This window comes from Dipodomys spectabilis, unplaced genomic scaffold (genome assembly GCF_019054845.1).
Source record: "Dipodomys spectabilis isolate Male_0828 unplaced genomic scaffold, ASM1905484v1 ptg000383l, whole genome shotgun sequence".
NCBI lineage: Eukaryota > Metazoa > Chordata > Mammalia > Rodentia > Heteromyidae > Dipodomys > Dipodomys spectabilis.
In genome coordinates this window covers 150,401-169,908 of record NW_024871060.1, presented here as the reverse complement: position 1 = coordinate 169,908, position 19,508 = coordinate 150,401, and the positions used below count along the sequence as shown (strand labels likewise).

At 32.4% G+C, this 19,508-nt stretch overlaps 1 non-coding gene and 1 pseudogene across 1 annotated transcript; both read right to left on the bottom strand.

The window, feature by feature from the left end:
* Nucleotides 1-148: 148 nt before the first annotated feature.
* LOC122096655 lies at nucleotides 149-255 on the bottom strand. Its single transcript, XR_006145357.1, has one exon. It is a non-coding gene; the product is annotated as a U6 spliceosomal RNA (small nuclear RNA).
* Nucleotides 256-17,778: 17,523 nt separating this feature from the next.
* On the bottom strand, nucleotides 17,779-17,875 carry LOC122096656 (annotated as a pseudogene).
* Between the last annotated feature and the right edge of the window lie 1,633 nt (nucleotides 17,876-19,508).

Here is a 19,508-nt window from a genome sequence, read left to right as displayed (position 1 = left end):
AGTGGGATTGCTAGGTTATAGGAGAGCTCTATATGGACTCTTTTGAGGAACCTCCACACTAATTTCCAAAGTGGTTGGACAAGTTTACACTCCCACAAATAATGCAGTAGGGTTCCCTTCTGGCCACATTGCCTCCAGCTGTTGTTGTAAAAATGGAATGCTTCAGTAATTTGCATTTGTAATCCTTGCACTGCTGCCATGCTAATGTTGTCTATATTGTTCCAATTTTAGTGTATGTCCTGCCAAATTGAGCACAGGACATTTTTTTTATCTCTAAAGTGCAACTGATTTTCTTAAACTAGACAATTAAAGAAAAAGTAAGTTCAAAAGAATTGTCGTGAAATTTTAGAATCATGTATTTCTTCCATAAGCACACAATTAAGAATAAAGTCAAGATTAACCTGTCCACAACAAAATAATTCCAGATATTTGTTGTTCAAGAAATTGTAGGAGGAGGAATTCAATTATTGTATACAAGGCACCTGCCATAATGAACACTGCAGCAAGTGTAAAGATTTGTTAAAGTTTTACTGTTTAAACATTTAATTTTGAGAATTTGCTTATATATGCCAAAATGAAGACTGGCAGGTGAAAATACTTTTCCATAAACTATTTAAGATTTATATTAGCAGACATATACTACTAAATATATACATTTCAGAGTTTATAGAAACTTTACTGAGAAGTTGCAAAGTCTTTGTCTAAAGAAGCAGAATGAAGAGTTAAGACTTTGCTAATTACACAGTTTCTGTTAAAACTTTAGGGGTTCCATACTTTTTATGTTAGCGAAGAACAAATGATGATATAAGCCATGTACAAACGATAAAATGAGCCATATATACTAATTTTAGTGGGTAATGTTAAAGCCTACTCATCGCCTATGAAACTCTTGTTGAACATCATAAACTTAGCCAGTTTTAAATGTACAGGAATACGAGAAAATAGTAAAAATCTAATATGTAATACACTTCAAGTCCTGGAAACACTGGTAATTTTTTTTTACTTTATTAATCATTAATATTTAATTATTGGTTTTCTTTATTTGTAGCATTCTTTTTCTTGTACTATAATACAACTTTTTAAGTCATCATTAAGAGGTACTTTGAGGATGTTAATGGGATTGTCACAGCATTTTTTATAGGTGCACATGAATTTACAAAGAACAAAATTAAGAACAAAATATTGATTAAAAATTTTATCAAGCGATACCACTTGATGCACAGTATCACTTCCATCTTTTTCTGCTTATGTGGTGCTGAGTAATCAAACCCAGGGCCTCATGCATTCAAAGCAAGCACTCTACCACTATGCCACCTTCCCAGCACCTGAGATACTGTGTTTTAAAAAATCATCTAAACAACATTTGTTTTCTACTTTGGGTTACATAATGAAATATATGAATATCATTTTATATTTTTGTGAATTGTCATATTTCTAAATTTTTATTAACCAAAGCTACTTTATTCTTTTCAAAGTCATGAAATATCTCTGAGAGTTTACTTCTGTGAAGATTGTTTTAGCATTTATAATTTGTTCTGAGTCATTTTTATGTTTTATCAAAATTACTTTATATTTTATGTTGATGGGTTATCATACATCAAATACATTCAAACGTACATGTAGAATCTAAGGATAGCAGTATGAGTATTCTCATACAGCTCTTTTTTATCTGTTATGCACTTTCAGTATTATGATACTTCTCTCTCTCTTTCACTCTCATTTTCTCTCTTTCTCTTTCATGTTGAATGTCTGCTACTTAGAATTTCTGCTAGTCTACTATTATCTTTCAGGTTCCACTGGTTTTGTAGGAACATGATAGGGACCATCAGTTACCCTTGCATTCTTTAAGAGTTATAGCAGTGACGTGATATTATTCTCTGTCATTCTAAATGGCAAAACAACAGATCTAGGAAATTCCTTTTCTCTTTTACCACAATTATAAATTTTATCTCATATGAATCATTGGGATGAATATGATACTTTTAACCTGTGACCTAAAAGTTCTTTTTCTTTAAAAACAACCTTTTTATTTTATTATCAGTAAGTAACTACATGTAATGAAAACAAAGCTGTCCTATGGAAAATAGACTGAAGTTGTTCACAGGGATGAGAAACAAGGTAATGGGGGAAATGAGTACAAAGTGATACACATTATATACCACAGAACCTCAGAGCAGTTTATCATGTACACTTTGTGAGAATGACAATGTGCTGGGAACTGTAGGTTAAATCACTGAACACCTGATATATGTGTGTGTGTGCATATATATATATATATATATATATTAGTGTGTGCACATATATTTTAAATGTATAGTTATTTATATATACATATATGTGTATAAGCCCTTATATGTGTACACATGTATGTTACTATACACACAAATGCACACATACTTATACCCATGTGTACATGAACACATGGAGAAAGACACATAGTTACAGCCAGCACAAGTTTCACTAGATGTTGAATATGCCTTAGACGGAATGCTTAGAACCAAATATGTTGAAGATATATTGGTCTCTAAGAGAAATTTTGTCCTTCATCTTATCTCTTAAAACTGGTAGGTTTTAAGAGATAAGATTCGACTTCAAATGTTTTCTTCGTTCTTGAGATTGCTTAGAACATATTCATAAGATGATTTTTTGTTCATTTGAATGTCCTTCCCCCCTGCTTTCACTGTATTTGATGTTTGTAAAATTTCTGGAGGGAAAGGGCAAAAACAAATCTTATAAATAGAGATACAGGTGGACCCATTGCAACAATGAGATGTACAAGTCGTTGTTTCGAAAAACAAACTTTACAACTATGGTGGGGGGGAGGATTGGGTGGAGGGAGGTGGAAGGAGTATGGGAAGGGATGAGAAGTGGAAACAAAGAGGAGGCAACAATACTTGATAAGAAATGTACTCGTTATATTGCCCATGTAATTGTAACTCCTCTGTACGGTATTCTACCAATTTTTTTTTTTAAAGCTCCAATCAAAGAAAAAAAAGAAAACCATACATTTTTAGAGATCATTGTCATCAGAAATATATACCTATATCTAAATTTATGTGTAGAACAGTATACAATATAGTGAAACAAATATCATAAAACATATTTAAAAATTTAAAAACACATAAAACAATTGCCAGTGACTCACACCTATAATTCGAGCTATTCTGGGTAATGAGATCTTAGAATTTTGTTGAAACTAGCCTAGACAGAAAAGTACTTGTTAGATTCTTTCTCCAATTAACCACTAAAAACAGGAATTAGCTCTGTGCTTCAAGTTGTAGAGTGCTGGCTTTGAGCACTAAAAGGCTTAGGGACAATGCCAAGAATTACAAACAACAACAACAACAAAAACAACAAAATATAGCACATTAATTTCACAAAACATCTTTTAACTGCTATGAACATTTCTTAGAAACATGAATACATGCACCTGGAAAATGTTAAGTAAAAATTATAGAATATTTGGTGCTGGGAAAGTGGCTCAGTGCTAGAGAGCTTGCCTTGCATGCATGAGGCCCTGGGTTTGATTCCTCAGCACCACATTAGCAAAAAGAAAAAAGCCCAAATTGGTGCTGTGGCTCAAGTTGTAGAGCACTAGTCTTGAGCTGAAGAGCTGAGGAACAGCGCCCAGGCCCAGAGTTCAGGCCCAACGACCGGACCCCCCCCCCAAAAAAAAGAAAGTATAGAATATTTACGTCTATGTTAAAGACATGAATATTTAGATTGTTTAAGATATTTAGATAATGATTAGAAATTAAGAATAATGATAATATATTGAGACTGATCTTTTATTCTATTTTACAATAGTAAGAAATGATATTTTAATGATTATATAAAATTACTCTTGTTTGGTATTGGAATTATAATAAGTGATAACCATTTTTAACTGATTTCCATAGGAAAGGATCATTTTCTTAAGTACCAATTCTTCTGTAATTTCACAACAATTAAGAAAATTATTCCAAGGCTGATTTGCTCTAAGACTGTAATTTTTTTCTTGTTCCAGTTTTCATATGTTGGTAGAAATTAAAATTCCAAAAATTCAATGGATGTTGGCAATCAGGAACATCTTCATAGATACCAAATTTGGAGTCGATTGAGTGGAATTGTTTTATTTTATTTGATATTTTCACGAATAAATCAAGATGATTGTCTATTTTGTTTCTTTTCACTGCTATTGCCTCTTAACCTGAGAATACTTTTTCTTCCTAGCAAAGTAGAGAAAAGCAATTGGATTGAACAAGTAACATATGGCTTTCATAAAATGCAGATGCATAGATTTGGGTCTTCTGTCATTTGCTAAAAGTTTCTTCCAGAAAAGGTTATCAGTTACTCATAAGTGATGCATAATTCCTAGATATTCCATTTATCACATACACTTTTTGATTGAGTTATCTCTGCATAAACTCAAAACGATAGACCAAAAAATAAACTCAAAATAAACAGAAATATCATCTTTTTTAAAAAGCTGTAGTTTTTTTTAGCCAACTCTGAAAATATCTTTTCAGATATTCTGCAATTTGTGTAAAGTATTTTTAACAATAATTTTTATTTTTGCTCTCATATAATTTATATGCAATGTATTATCTCCTTTTATTGTATACATTTTAGTGCTTTGGAAGTGAATTGTACAATCACAGGTTTTCCAAGCCTAATTTTCACAAACTTGCATTTCTTCAAATAGAAATGTTGTAAATTTTAGAACAGACATTAAAATAGATATAAAATTCAGTTACAGGAATTTTTGCAACGTACATCCTCTATAGTGTGTCTTTTCAAAGTTTGTTTTGGGGGATTATTTCCAGGGTCTCACACATACTATTCAAGTGCACTGTCAATGAACTACATTCCCAGTCCAAACAAGTGATTTTACTTCTCTTTAATACATACATAGAAGTGTGATGGCTGGATCATCCAATTCTCTTTCACCTTTTGAAGACTCGAAAATTTGCTGCTTAAAATGATTGCAGTATTATACAAATCATTCTGATATGTGGAGTATATCAATTTCTCCACAAATGCATTACTATATTTTTGTCATTTTTTATATGATGATCATACTAGTGAGTTTTTTATATTTGTTCTTAGATCCTAATGAGGAGCTTAATTCATATGCTCCTACTATTTACTATTAACTTACATATGTTTTTTAAAAGCTATCCTGCTGGGAAAAACTTATATAGTGTTAGAAGGTGTAAAAGTACTTAAGACTCAGGAACATTGTAGTATTAACATTGTAGCATTGAAAAATACGTGTCCTCTATCTGTTGGATATGTTTTCACTTATTTCATAGAATTATGAAAGGTTACCAGTTGATATTAACCAGTTTATTATTGCTTTTCTTTAGCAACTAATACTTTCCATGTCAAATTTTTAGAAACCTTTACTGATTTAATGTCATGAATGTTTATAGGTTTTTACATCTCACATTTAGTTTCATAATCACTTTTTATTTTAAATTTTTGTATAAGGTTTGATGTAGTAGTCTAAAATCATTCTTTAAATCTATGGAGGCAATAGTGCCAATAAACCTATTTAAGATTCTATTTTTATTTCATAAAGTCATGGCATCCTTTTCAAAATCTATTGACCATAAAACTAAGAATTTATTTCTAATAAATCTGTTACACTTTTCTATGTGTCTGTTCTTATAGTAGAGATATGTTGTCTTCACTACTGAACATGGTAATAAGATTCAAATCTTATATGAGGGCTCAAGCTACACCATTTTACAAGATTGTTCTGACTGGCCTGTATTCTTTGAATTTACATATGAGTTTATTGAGCAGGTGGACCAATATTCTACAGAGATATCTAGATGTTTGATAGTCACTCATATTGTGTAGCTTGTGAAACACAAGATCCCAGACATTATATATAGAAAAATGTCTTTAGGCAATGCTTCAAGCAACTAAAACTAATTTAGGAATGAATTCAGATTTAGATAAGACTATAGCCTAAAAAATCTGAATGATAACGACTTGAGCTGTAAGACATAGGGGAGTGAGAGGGGAAAGAATGATGGGCCACATAGGAGCTGTATGTCATTGGTATTGTGTTTCAAAAATCAAAAAGACTTCAGAGAAAAGAAGGAGGAAAATATTCAAAGTGACCTAAATCAAGGTTCTTTTGAATACACATAATAGTGTGTACTGAGAATCAGAGAAGGTGGGGAAAATAAAATAGAAAGTAAAACATTCTTTAGACCTCTTATAATGTAATGAAATTGTAATAGGAATATGATAATTAATTTCCTAATAAATAAGAGAAAGAATAGGTAAACTCTGAAGGCAAATACAATGAAGAGAGAAAATAAGCAAAGTAAAACCTTTATCAATAACAAACACAAGAGTATCGAAAAGGAAACGCCGTGGAAATATTCTAAATAACAATAAAATAACATTAAAAATTGCTAACGTGAATATAATATAGTACACATTTTATTATACATAATTTTGAAAAAACATACTAGCAATGAAAATTTAAAAGTCATAATTAAAAAACTTTGTGCATTATAACTATACGATATAGTTCAGTGGTAAAACATTGGCCTAGCATATGTGAAACAATGGTATGATCTCCCAAGCATTACAAAGTACACAGAAAGCACATACACAAAAATACCACATAAACACACACACATACACACTACATACACACATTTGGAATATTGATATTATCATATTAAATAGAGGAAATTATCACAAATAGTAAAAGTAGGTTAATATATGAAATCATAATATTGCTTATACTATTTAAAAGTTTAGTAGAAATAAAATAATCACAATATACTTGGATTCAGATGGATTAAGTAAATTGAAAATTAAGAAATAGAAGACATGAGAATTTTGCAAACAAGTTTTAAATAATAAACATTGTGAAACATATATCCTTTTGACAAAAGATTGATGTTACTGGTGTTTTAACTCAAGATTTAGAATATTATATCCAGGCACTCTATATCCCGCTATGGATGGATATATCTCTAATCCTTTTACTCTGGATATTTTTATAAAAAGGTCTCTTAGTTTCTCAGGCTTTCCCGAATTACAAACCCTTTTTGCAGTTCCTACCATAGCTAGAAAATGGAAGCCACAAATCACCATGCCCAGTTCAAACATTTTTAATTCAAGTACAAATATTTACAAAAGAGTGACCAGGTAATGAAGCCTTTCTTAATAAAGTATGTGCTTCTTGAAAATACAGTAACTATTTGTTACCTGTAACAATGTGTTTATAACTATAAGAACATAGATTTATTTAAATTCAACAACCATATAAAATTAGGAAAACAATTTTAAATATTCACATATTAAATATTTTAAAAGCAAAATATATGTGTCTGAATAATTTACATGTGTAAAAATCACGCAAAAGTAAATCAACTAATCCTACAACTCTTAAAAAATTACATTAAAGAAACAAAAGAAAATAAGTAATTATGTTCAAAATTTGACATTTAGAAAATGAAATGAAGTGCACACTTAGTTGACTTAAGTAACTGTACACCCTCTGTATATAAATTTTTATAATAAAAACCGCATGAACAAAGAAGCAAAAGTACCCATTGATCAATAGCAACAGCAACAGCATCAGAAGTTGTTTGAGTGTACAACAAAAATCGATGAGGGGGTATCAATGTTCCTTCCATAAGAATTGTACTCATTACCTTACTTAAGTAACTGTAAGCCCTCTGTACATTACCTTTACAATAAAATTAAATAGAAATTAAAAATAAACCAAATAATACACCTATTAAAAATTCTTAGAAGATATTAGTTAAAAACGTTGTAGGAAACTGCCCCAAGTATTCAAAGAATATACTTCGATGATAATATTTAAATACTTAAATTTCATAAGAGAAGAAAAAATGTAAAAACTTTTACAAAGAAAAGTAATAAATCTGAATATATTACTATAATAAACATTATATGAATTTTCAGTGGGAGTCAAATATTTAAGAAATGAGGCAATATACCATTCGTTTGCACTTAAAAAGTGAAAAAGAATTTTCTAGGTCTTTTAAATATATCATAAGTTTAATGAAGAAACTATTCTGTCACATTATATGATAATGAGATAAAGATGATATTAGAGCAAAGAACAGATTGTACTAAGTTTTTGGATGTAAATGTATATGCTTATTTTGATTGTGATAAATTGTGGGGATTTCCACTTGGGATATTGTTCTTGCTAGGATGGCACCATATCAGTGGTTAATTTTAATATAGGGGTTTCCTTTCCACAAGAACATGCACCTGATCTGTCCTTTGAGCCTTCTCATCATCAATAGCATCAGAATTGCACATCATCTTGTCTAGCTTCCTACCTTGGCTGGCCTGGATCCTGCAGTCCTTTAATCTTAGTCTCTAGGATAGTACAGGATGGTGGAAATGATCCAATGCACCCAGTTATAGATTGAGAAGGAAGGCCACTAAAATTTGGCCTGGGTTCTGTTCTCAAGCCTCCTCAGTAGTTAAGAGTACAGATGGGAACTTCTGGTGCCGAGCAGTAACAGTATTTTTAAAGAAATTAGACACATATATGACTTAGGCTTGTGATTATCGCAGGAAAAGAATAGAAGAGCAGTGAAGCATACAGGACAGGCAGAATTTTAACTAGCTACTAAGAGGCTGAATCAGCTTAGCTAACTACTTGAGAGGCTGAGATCTGAAGACCACTGTTCAAAGCCTTTCCAATCATGAAAATACATGCAATTATCTCCAAAAAACCAGAAGTGCAGCAGTGGCTCAAGTGGTAGAGCACTATCCTTGGTCACAGAATCCTATGGATAGTGCTCAGGCACTATCAGCCACAGGAATGATGAATGCATGCATGAGCACATGCACATGTGCGTGTGTGTACATGACAAGTGTGCATACACACACATACACACAAATATGTATTTCAATACAGAGTTCTTTATTTTCTTACCTTGCTGTACTTTATTTACCTGTATTAGTTCACAAACTGACAAATTCAGCTAAGCACCTATTTACTACAAATCATTATGCTTTTATTTGACCCAAAAGTAAATTATTCAGGAGGTCAATTCATCTCCCTCAACTCTGTAGTGTTAGATGATTGTTTAGGTTCTTCCTATCAATATGATTTTGTGAAATCTTGCATAAAGCAGCATATTTCTTTCACGAGAAAGAATCCACTGTCAAACAATTAATAATAGGTTTTTCTCCTCCAGGCAAACATCTGTAGTTTTATTATCTTCATATAATTCATGATCTGTCTGTGTATGCCAAAGACAACTGTGAAAATAAAAAGACTCTTCTCAGCACTTAGCATATGTACACCATTCATAGATATGAAGGTGTTTAAATATTACTGAAATTGCTTTGGACTAAGTAATGTTCACCTTCACTATCTTGAGAAAGCACAATTGGTTTCTCAGCACTTTAGGTAAGAACATGAGTGGAAGAAACAAAAAAAAGAGAGGAGCAACTCAACACATACTTTCAAATGAAAGAAAACAACAAAAAAAAAACACAAATTAATTCAGTACTCAAGAACCTGCAGGAAATGCACAGATATTTTAAAAATCAGCTATGATAAGCTTATGAAAATCCTGACTATATGGGAGTGTACTGTTGTGAGGATAGTGGTTAAAGTCCAGACTGGCAGAACAATCTGTACACAATTCCAGGCAACTGTTATTCTAAATTCCAGGAAAAATAACACCAAGTGGACTGAGCCCAGGATCATACACAAGTAAGAATCCAGATTCTATCTGAAAATTAATCAGGATAATTTTTGTCTGGGAGCATGACAAAATGATACGAACACCCATTTAGGAGAAACAAGACACTCAATTCAAACTCTAATATTATGGGTATTAAAGAAAAAAGCTATGGCTTTAAATAATTGGAATAATTGTAACATTTGAGTATTTGAGTGGAGAAAAATCCATGAGAGAGATAGAATGAACCCATGTTGCAATGTTTTCTACTTAAGTGATAATGTTATGTGGTACTCCAGACATAACAGTGTTACCTTGTAAATGAGCATGGATCTACATTTGGGTGATGGAAATACTCGATTACCCAGGGATAAATTAAATAGACTTTTTTAGGTAGATTGTAGTTCTTGGACTAAGAGCCTGGGTAATGTCTCTGAATTTTTTCTCTCAAGGCTACCACTCTACTACTTTGAGCCACAGTTCCAATTCTGATTTTCTGTTGGTTGTTTGGAGAAAAGAGGCTCTTGGACTTTCCTGCCCAGGATGGCTTCAAACTATGATCACCAGATCTCAGCTTCCCAAGTAACCAGGATTCCAGGCATAAGTCATCTATGTTTTTAATAATTTAGTAAATTGTACAGTTAAGAAGTTATAAATTATCATTATGTCCTGTATATGTGTGTATGTTTATATCAATGCATACAGATAGAAATATTTTAACATCTACTATTGCATCTATAGTAGATTTATGAAATCATCCTTCGATATAAAATAAAATGGAAACAAAAGTTAATGAGGAGCAAAAAAAAGGGAATTGTCACATGTTTCTTGTTGAATGGAATATGTATTGCGAGAATCAGTTTGGAGAAACCACCTTTACTTTAACAAAATGGATAATAATTATTAATTCCAATCCATTTATTTGCTCATATTGTGCATCCTCACACATGAGTGTCAAAATCAAACCACACTTTTTGCCTTTATATTTATATCACCTGTTATAATTTAGGGGAGAGATGAAGCAATCAAATAAAGATTAAAATAATAGTAAGTGAGGCTATGAGTTAGAGCTGAAAAAGATTTAAAATATGATAATAGGTAATTAAATTACATATTTCTTACTTTATTGTCATTTCCCTCATTCCCACATTAGTAAAGTACATAGCAGGTTCTCACTAAATAATTATGAAAAAATGTTTTGAAAAAATATGGGCACCGTGTGGTTTTACCTTATTGAGATCATTAGGAGGAGTTAATTTGTTTTTGAGGACTTGCAAAACTTTGTGATAGAGATGAAGGGAGTGATGTGCTTATTCTGTAAACTTGGCTAGACGATTGCTCCCAGAAAGATAGTGATGAATTTTTCCAAAAGGTTACAGTAAAATCACTTTCACAAATATGTTCACTGTTGCACTATTCACCATAGCCAAGTTATGGAAACAGCCCAGATGTCCTTTGGGGAGGAATGGTTGGAGAATGTTTGGCACATATACACAATTGGATTGCACCCATCCATTATGAAGACTGTTACATCATTTGCGAAGAAATGGATAGATCTACAAATAAGTTAAGTAAACTACGTCAGAGCCAGACACACAAAGGACCCACGTTCTTTTGTGTATTTGGAAGCTAGAACTTTATGCAAGTTTACAAACAGTATTATCCAAACCATGCTATTTGCAGAGAAGTTAAAAGGTGTAATTTCTTATAAAATTGAACTTTTAATCCTATAAAATGAATACCAGAAAACTATCACTTGGAAGATGTGAGGGGAAGTCAAAGGGAAGGAATGAAGAGAGCTATGGAGGAAGAGAGTTAAGGCATAATATTCAATGCAGATAGCAGGAAACTAAAAAAAAAAAAAGTGGGGTGAGGTTTGGAAGGGTGTGGGAAAGTTATGTAAAGATCCATTGTACTTACAAACTGATTTGCTGAATGGAAATTCCTTCGTACAACTATTTAATAAAATATAATTAAAAACAATGGGGATATCTGCTCTTAAACTTTGTGCTCTTAAACCATGAGTCAATATAATAATTTCCTCCTCAGATATTTTCTTTGCAGGTGTTTTTCTCATAATGACAGAAAAGTGAACAACTCAATGAATATTAATACAGCACATTGCATATCCTAAATAGACACAATATAAAAATCATAGTAAAAATATTAGAATTCATCACATGATAAAATAACAGGTAGAAAGTATTAAATACTGCTTGTTTTTCCAAGCACTTTACCTATGGTATCTAATTTAGTCCTCACAATAATCCCATAAAGTGGAACTACTTCTATTTTTAATTCTAAGATGATGATATTGAAGACTTCTGAGTTGGAATTACTAGTACAAGATTGCACACATGGTAAGTGTTAGCTTGAGGCCCATTCCCACCATATCAAATAACCTCATTCTATTTTATGACTAAAATATCAGCACTCAGACTACTAATTCTAAGAAAATTTCCCAAAATTGTTGTGCACACTCTAATAATATTTCACTTTAACTTTGTTAGGAAATAGGTAACTAAGGTGGGTGCTGGTGGCTCACGTCTGAAATCCTACCTACTCAAGAGGCTGAGATCTGAGGATCATGGTTCAAATCCAGCACGCCCAGAAATGAACATGAGACTCCTTTTTTTTTTTTTTCTTTTTTTTTTTTATTGTGAAAATACTGTAAAGAGGGGTTATAATTACATGGGCAAGATAGTGAGTACATTTCTTATCAAGCATTGTAGCCTCCTCCTTTGGACTCTTATCTCTAATAAACCACTAGTAAGCCGGAAGTGGGATTGTGGCTCAAGAGGTAGAGCACTCACCTTGAGTGGAAGAGCACAGGGACAGTGCCCAAGCCCAGATTTCAAGACCCACGACTGACCAAAAAAAGAAAAAAAAAGAAAAGAAAATAAGTAACTGTAATATGAAAACTCCAAGATCATAATCAATTTATACCTCCCTGCTGAAAGGAACTGCTAAACTATAACATTCTTGATTTCTTGCTCAAAATAGTAGAAATCATATTCTATCCCGTGACTCTACTCTGCACTGCCTGCGTACCACATCTCTGTTTAACACAGTAATACTAAAAGAATGACCTGTCCAATTCCTGATGGAAATAGACTGCAGATCTTATGGACCAATCATTTCCACATTGTAGCTCACCTAAGTTGGTTACCACTAGAAGCATTTTGATTGCTTTTTATACCCAACATTTTGAGGGAAATATATTACTTTAAAATGTTCTTAAAGCAAGACTGATATGAAAATCACATTTGAACCCAGATAAATATTTTACTTTTCATATACCCCAGAATGCAGTCTGACGTATCATTAATGTTAGGAATGAGAGGTTAAAACTCATAGACACCAAGACTTATGAATTAAAGGCTAACTTGTGAATACAATTGGTTTAAAAAGACATCAATACTACTGCATTTTTTCAAAATGTCTTATGATAATGATAATGATGATGATAAAGTATTAACACTTGAAAATTACTTATTTTCTTGGGAGTAGGACACAAAACACAAGATTAATCCTAATCATTTTAAAGAACTTTATTTATACTACAATTCTCTCTTATAAGTATAAAGATTCTAAAACCAACTAAAGTACAGAGACACAAAGGAAATAATTTAACTGCATCATCAACATTCAAGGAACTGTGTTAATAGAAAACAAAGTTATACTAACAATTAGCTTACCAAATTCACTTACATTCTTTTATTCTATTTCATTTACATTCATAAAAATTGGGTTTTCATAAAATGATGCATAAAAAGCCTATATACTTCCATTTTCAGATCTTAACAATATTTATTTTAGAAATGTCTTTAGCTCTACAGTCAATGAACTGAAATAATACAGAAACAGTCAAAGGCTTTTCAGAAATTGCAAGACTCTCTCTGGGATGTTATTTATATTGGAAAAGATATTTAAAAGCCGTATTTGTTAAGGTTGCAATAGTTAATCCCACAAAAGAGCCATTTGTGAAGATCCCATTGCATATACAAATCAACTTCAAATACATCCACAATCTGGAGATGACACATGATTTTTGCTTGTTTGTTTTTGAAAGAAATATCTAACAAGCATACCCATAATACTTATTTTCAGTCAATCAGATGGGATATTCAAATGTAATATGGGGTTGATTATCTCTTAGTGAGAATAGGTATGATCTTACTAAGTAAGTTATTTTCAACAGAAATCTGGAAACAGTTTATCCACCTTGTGTTTCACAGGAATAACCAGAGAGTAATACTTTTTGGTCAAGTCAGTCAAACTCACTTCATGAGTGTATCTTAAATATATAAACAATTTAAGAGGTCAAATTCATATTTTGTACTGACAATCATCATACAGAAATAACTTACTACTAATTATGTCTGTATCTTCTCACCTAACATGTAATAAGAGTTGAAAGCAGTCTCTTTTATCTAATTTAATGTTGTAAATGGTTTGATTATGATGATATTATTTGACAAATAAAAGGTACAGAAGGATGGTACCACTGAAATGAAATGACAGAACGCTGATAAAGAAAACATTGCAACGCAGTTAGCTCTTTTCAGCCTCAAACTGTCCACATTGGCAAGCAACATTGCAACAGCACACGCATACATATACACATACACACATGTGCGCTCATGTACACACACAAATACATGAATGCTAAATTCAGGGTTTATTCTACAAAAAAAGTTCAAAAAAATATTAGTGATTAGGACACATGATAACTTGCCTTATTACAAAATAATACATAATCCAGTCACCACGGGTGTTACATTTTACCTGCCTCTCCACATGTGACCAAATAATTTATTTATATTTAATTAATTACCTAATTAATTAATCCATTTTTGATGCTAATACTAGGGCTTGAACTCAGTGTCTGGCTCCCAGAATTTGTTATTTTTTTGTCTTAGTTTCTCAAGGACAACATTTTACTGCTTGTACCACAGCTCCATTTCTAGCTTTTGCTAGTTACTTTCAAATCAGAATCTACTGGACTTTCCTTTTCTTTCTTTTGTTTGGGGGGGGGGTCTGGTCGTGAGAACTGAACTCAGGAGTGTGCTGTCCCTCAGCTCTTCAGCTCAAGGCTAGTGCTCTAAAACTTGAGCCACAGCGCCACTTCCGGCTTTCTTTTTTCTTTTTTCTTATGTGATGCCAGGGAATCTAACCCAGGGCCTCATGCATGGACGGCAACAGCTCTACCACTGAGCCACCTTCCCAGCCCCTGGACTTTTTTTTTCTTGGTCTGGTTTCAAACCTCAATCCTCAGATTTTATCTTTGTGATTATCTAGGATTAAAGCCATGAGCCTTTAGTTTGGCTTCTATTTTTTCTTTTATGTTTATCTAATGAACATATTCAGACAATAATTTAAAACTTAGATTATAAAAGCAAGATGTACAGTGATGATATTGTCCTGTCAGAAATTCAAGTTAGTAATGTACATTTCTTCTTAAGGCCATACACAAAAAATACCATGATATAGAGTAAAAGAACACACTATTGAACGTATGAGCTTTAAGAGCTTTTTAATAGAGCCATTATTTATTGTTACCCAACATTAGAAAACATGTATAATGCAGTAGTAAAATCGAAGTCCTTTGCATGACTACTTAAGTTCCTTGTTTTTTTTTAGACACTTGTTTTCATCTAAAAAAGTAGGCCTGTCTATTGTCTTCATGTGATTTTGATGATTGAAGGTGCTTAATTAGAATCAAAATGTATTAGTAGTCCTTTGCTATTTAGTGTCACTTTTTCTTTTTAGAGAATATGATGATCAAAACAATAGTTCAGAATCAGCAAGCAATAGTTCAGAATCATGCTTCCAGTGCAAGCAGTTAATCCTCAATGCCATTTTCCACAAAGTTTTGTCACAGATACAATCGGCCTGCCTTTTCTAGCTGCTTTCCTAGCCTGGACCTATTCCTTCACTGCACAGAAAAAGTGCGATTCAACTGATTTCAGTCAGACCTATTACTAGAATTATCAAGGATTTAGATTCTTATCTGTAATTTGGTCAAAGCTGTGTCTCTTTATGTAGGATACTAAAAATGTATTTACTAATTTCAAGTAAATACATAAATTCTATTCCCATCTATTTAAAAAACTAAAATTTTGTTTGCTCAATTAATTGATCAGAGGCATGGATTTTGGGGTAGCTATGTCATTGCACATCTTTCTCTCTCTTCCTCTCTCTCTTTCATGGTTCTCATAGATAATATGATTGCTACATAATTATCCTAATTTATTTTGCTTTTATATTTTTGGTTTCCTCATTTCACGTCCTGCTCTGTCATTTGCCTTTTATATAGGAGGCATTATTTCATATTTTCTAATTCCTTGAATAAGCGGCACATGAAGATACCAATGGTCCTCATTTTGAGTCTGTACATTTGAATCTTTCCTCTGCTTTCCCTAAATTCCTTACTCTTCTGTTAGAATAATTTTGAGTAATAAAAATGGAAAAAGAGAAAATAAATCATGGTAAAAAAAACAGTTACAGAAAATTCACTGGATATTTCTGAACAGTTCAACCTACGTGAACTATTAGGGAAATACATGGACACCTCATTCACACTGGCACTCAAAGTCTCTGGTTCAGCAATTCTAATGAAGATGAGGAACAATATGAAAAAGTGAGGAATGGTATCAATTGGAAGAAAAAATGGAGAAGGGTCCAAGCAAATTTCTTCTTTGGGCTGCTGAAAATAATCGGCTTACTACAGTGTGAGACTATTTTCCTAAACGGCCACTCATGTGAATACTAGGAATGACGATGAATATACCCCACTTCATCGGGAAGCCTACAGTGGACAGTTAGACATGGTCCATGAGTTGATTGCTCAAGTGGAAACATGCAGTAACTGTAGATGGCTGGACACCCCTGCACAGTGCATATATCTGGAATAATACTAGAGTAGCTTCTTTTTTACTTCATCATGATGTAGATACCAATGCCAAAACTAAAGGCCTCTTGATCCACTTGCATAATCTGGATCTCCTTTTTGTTGAACCCTTATGTCAATCCAGGCCTGACGAACAACTTGGAAGAAACTGCATTTGATGTTGCCAAAGGATAAGTATGTATCACTACCTCTTTTAAGTTGTGGAAGGCTGTACAAATTGTTCTCCTCAGTCCTAATGGTTTGGTTAAGTTTCTTAAATTTCAAAATTGCCAGACCATCCTTTGTGTCCACACAAAATATTTTCACAATCTATATAAAATAAATCTTTTTTTGGTTGGTTGTGGGGCTTGAACTCTAGGCCTGGGTGCTATCCCTGCAATCTTCAGCTGAAGGAGAGTGCTCTACCACTTGAACCACAGCTCCACTTCCAGCTTCCTAGTTGTTTAATGGAGATAAGAGTCTCACGGACTTTCCTGCTTGGGCTGGCTTTGAAAAGAGATCCTCAGATCTCAGCCTTCTGAGTAACTAGAATTATAGGAGTGAGCCACTGGTGCCCAGCAACAGCAATATCTTACTGTAAAAATTCATGGATTCTGTGGAATTCGTCCAAGTGAATTTCCTACCTTTGATGTCAAAATGTATTCAAGAGTTTTATATACATCTATAATGATTTCTGCAGAGTTGGTGATTTTTTAATCAGAAATAATTTAACTTATATGTTGAAATGAGTAGTACAGAAACTAAAGTATGTCTGGTCATTGTCTGAAAATAGTATAGTATAAAATATTCTATATTCTATGTTTGTATAACGTCCATAATCTATTTTATTCTTCCTAGGTATACTCTGAATTCTATATTGTTTTATAATATATAGGTTCATTAGTGTGTCCTTTCAGATTGCATTCCAGATAGAAGCAGTTTAAGATTCCTTTTTTTCCTTATACTTATATATACGTCCTTATACTATTTTATTTCTTTGGGAGAAAATGACAAAGTTGTCTAATTTCAAAAGATTTGTAAAGATTATGCTATGTAAAGGCCTTTCTAAGGTGAAGATTTTAAACATTGATGTCAAACTAACATTTAATTATACTAATTACATTTATTGTTACATTTGTAATTTTGTAATCAACTTTTTAATAACTGTTTTTCATTTCTTGCATCTGAAGAATGAAAAATATGGAATACTTCGCAAATTTTCATATCATTCTTGAGCAAGAGCCATGTTAATCTCTGTATTGTAATTTGGGTATACGTGTTGCTAAAGCATGTAATATCCTTTAAATTTAAGTAGTTAATGATGCAATCTTTATACAGGCTTATATTATCAGGTACCTATTGGTAACAAAGAAACCTTATTGTTCCTAACAATGCTATTGATCTTATTTCCCTATAATTCTGTGAATACTGGAAAAAATTATATTGTTCAGTCAATTGCTCACATTTGCAATATTTTTGTCAATCATTATTTTAAGTCTTTTTAATTTGGGATTTGATTGTACTTTCAAGAATTTATAGGTAGGTCTAAAGGTGATGGCTGTTTCAAGTACTTATTTATCCAACTGAGTTAGCTTTGTGGAGCTAATGGATTCCAAGTAAGCCTTGCTTAAGAGCTACTTCTAAACTTCTGCAGCTGAAATTTTCCCAAATGAGGTCTTACAGCACAAATGTCTATCTGACCCTTTACCCTTTTTCCATGTAGGAACAGACCAAACAGAATATCTCACCCTGACAGCATAGACTGTCTTACTTGAATAAAACAAGTCTTAGTTGCAAGGGATCATAGAGACATGAACATTTCAGACAGAACTGTTCAGACTAGAAGGTATTTTATCAAAATATAATTGTTTATTATACCTACCATTTCAAAAGTAGCTAAAGTCAAGGAGGAGAATAAATTGTTCATATGCATGATTACCTAATGTCATGGTCTGTCTACCTTCCAACCAAGCAGGAACTTTCACTACTGCCTTTCTATCATCAAATATTTTCAGAGTTGCAGGACAAGTCCCTATGTTTCTCCTCCTTATTAGGCCTCAAATTGGTAATGTTTTAATCACCATGTTTCCTGTTGCTTACAGGCTTTAAATTTACAAATGGTAAAGCGTTAGGTCTAACTGTAACAAACACTGAGTTAGAGATAATAGAATTCTACTTTAAAACATAGTTGCCTTTGATACCTTAACCACAACAGAACAATGCAAAACATGTTCCTTTTTTATTATATTATACCTAGTTATCTATTTTATATTTATATGTGCTGATTTTATACTTCACACAGTGAAACTTATTAGAGTTTGTTGATAATTTGACAAATAAATTGATATTTATTTATTCCAATAAATAGAATTGGAATATGAATAATTAGGTTTAGAAAATATATTAGAATATAAAAATTATCAATGCAATGTCTTCAGTATAAACTTGTGATACTTTCTAAGTATTCTTGGTCTTCTGAATTCACATGGTAAAAAACAATGTTTCCTCTAATCTATAAGGGATTTTACTCTGCTGCTCATGCAACATGCCCATCTCAATTTCTCATTTCCTTTTTTTCAGGGCCCCAATTTCTTGATATGCAGGAATTAGCAGTAAGCAATTGTGAAATGCAAGGCAACTTAAAATGAAGGATGAGATACAAATCTGAAAGAATGTACTGTAATTCAAACTTTCAATTTACATATGACCAGCCCATATGAGTGAACAAGATCATAAAGTGTTATAAGATTATTTTTAATACCTCACCTCTAATGATTAATGAAAGATTTCAGTCCAGCATAAATTGGTTAAAAAATAGTTCCTGGAAGGGTAGATCTATAATTGTTCTACCAAGTTTCAGAAAGCTTGATTAGAGGTCAAATGTATTTCAGAAAAACATTAATTGAAAAGCTCCTTAGTGTTTC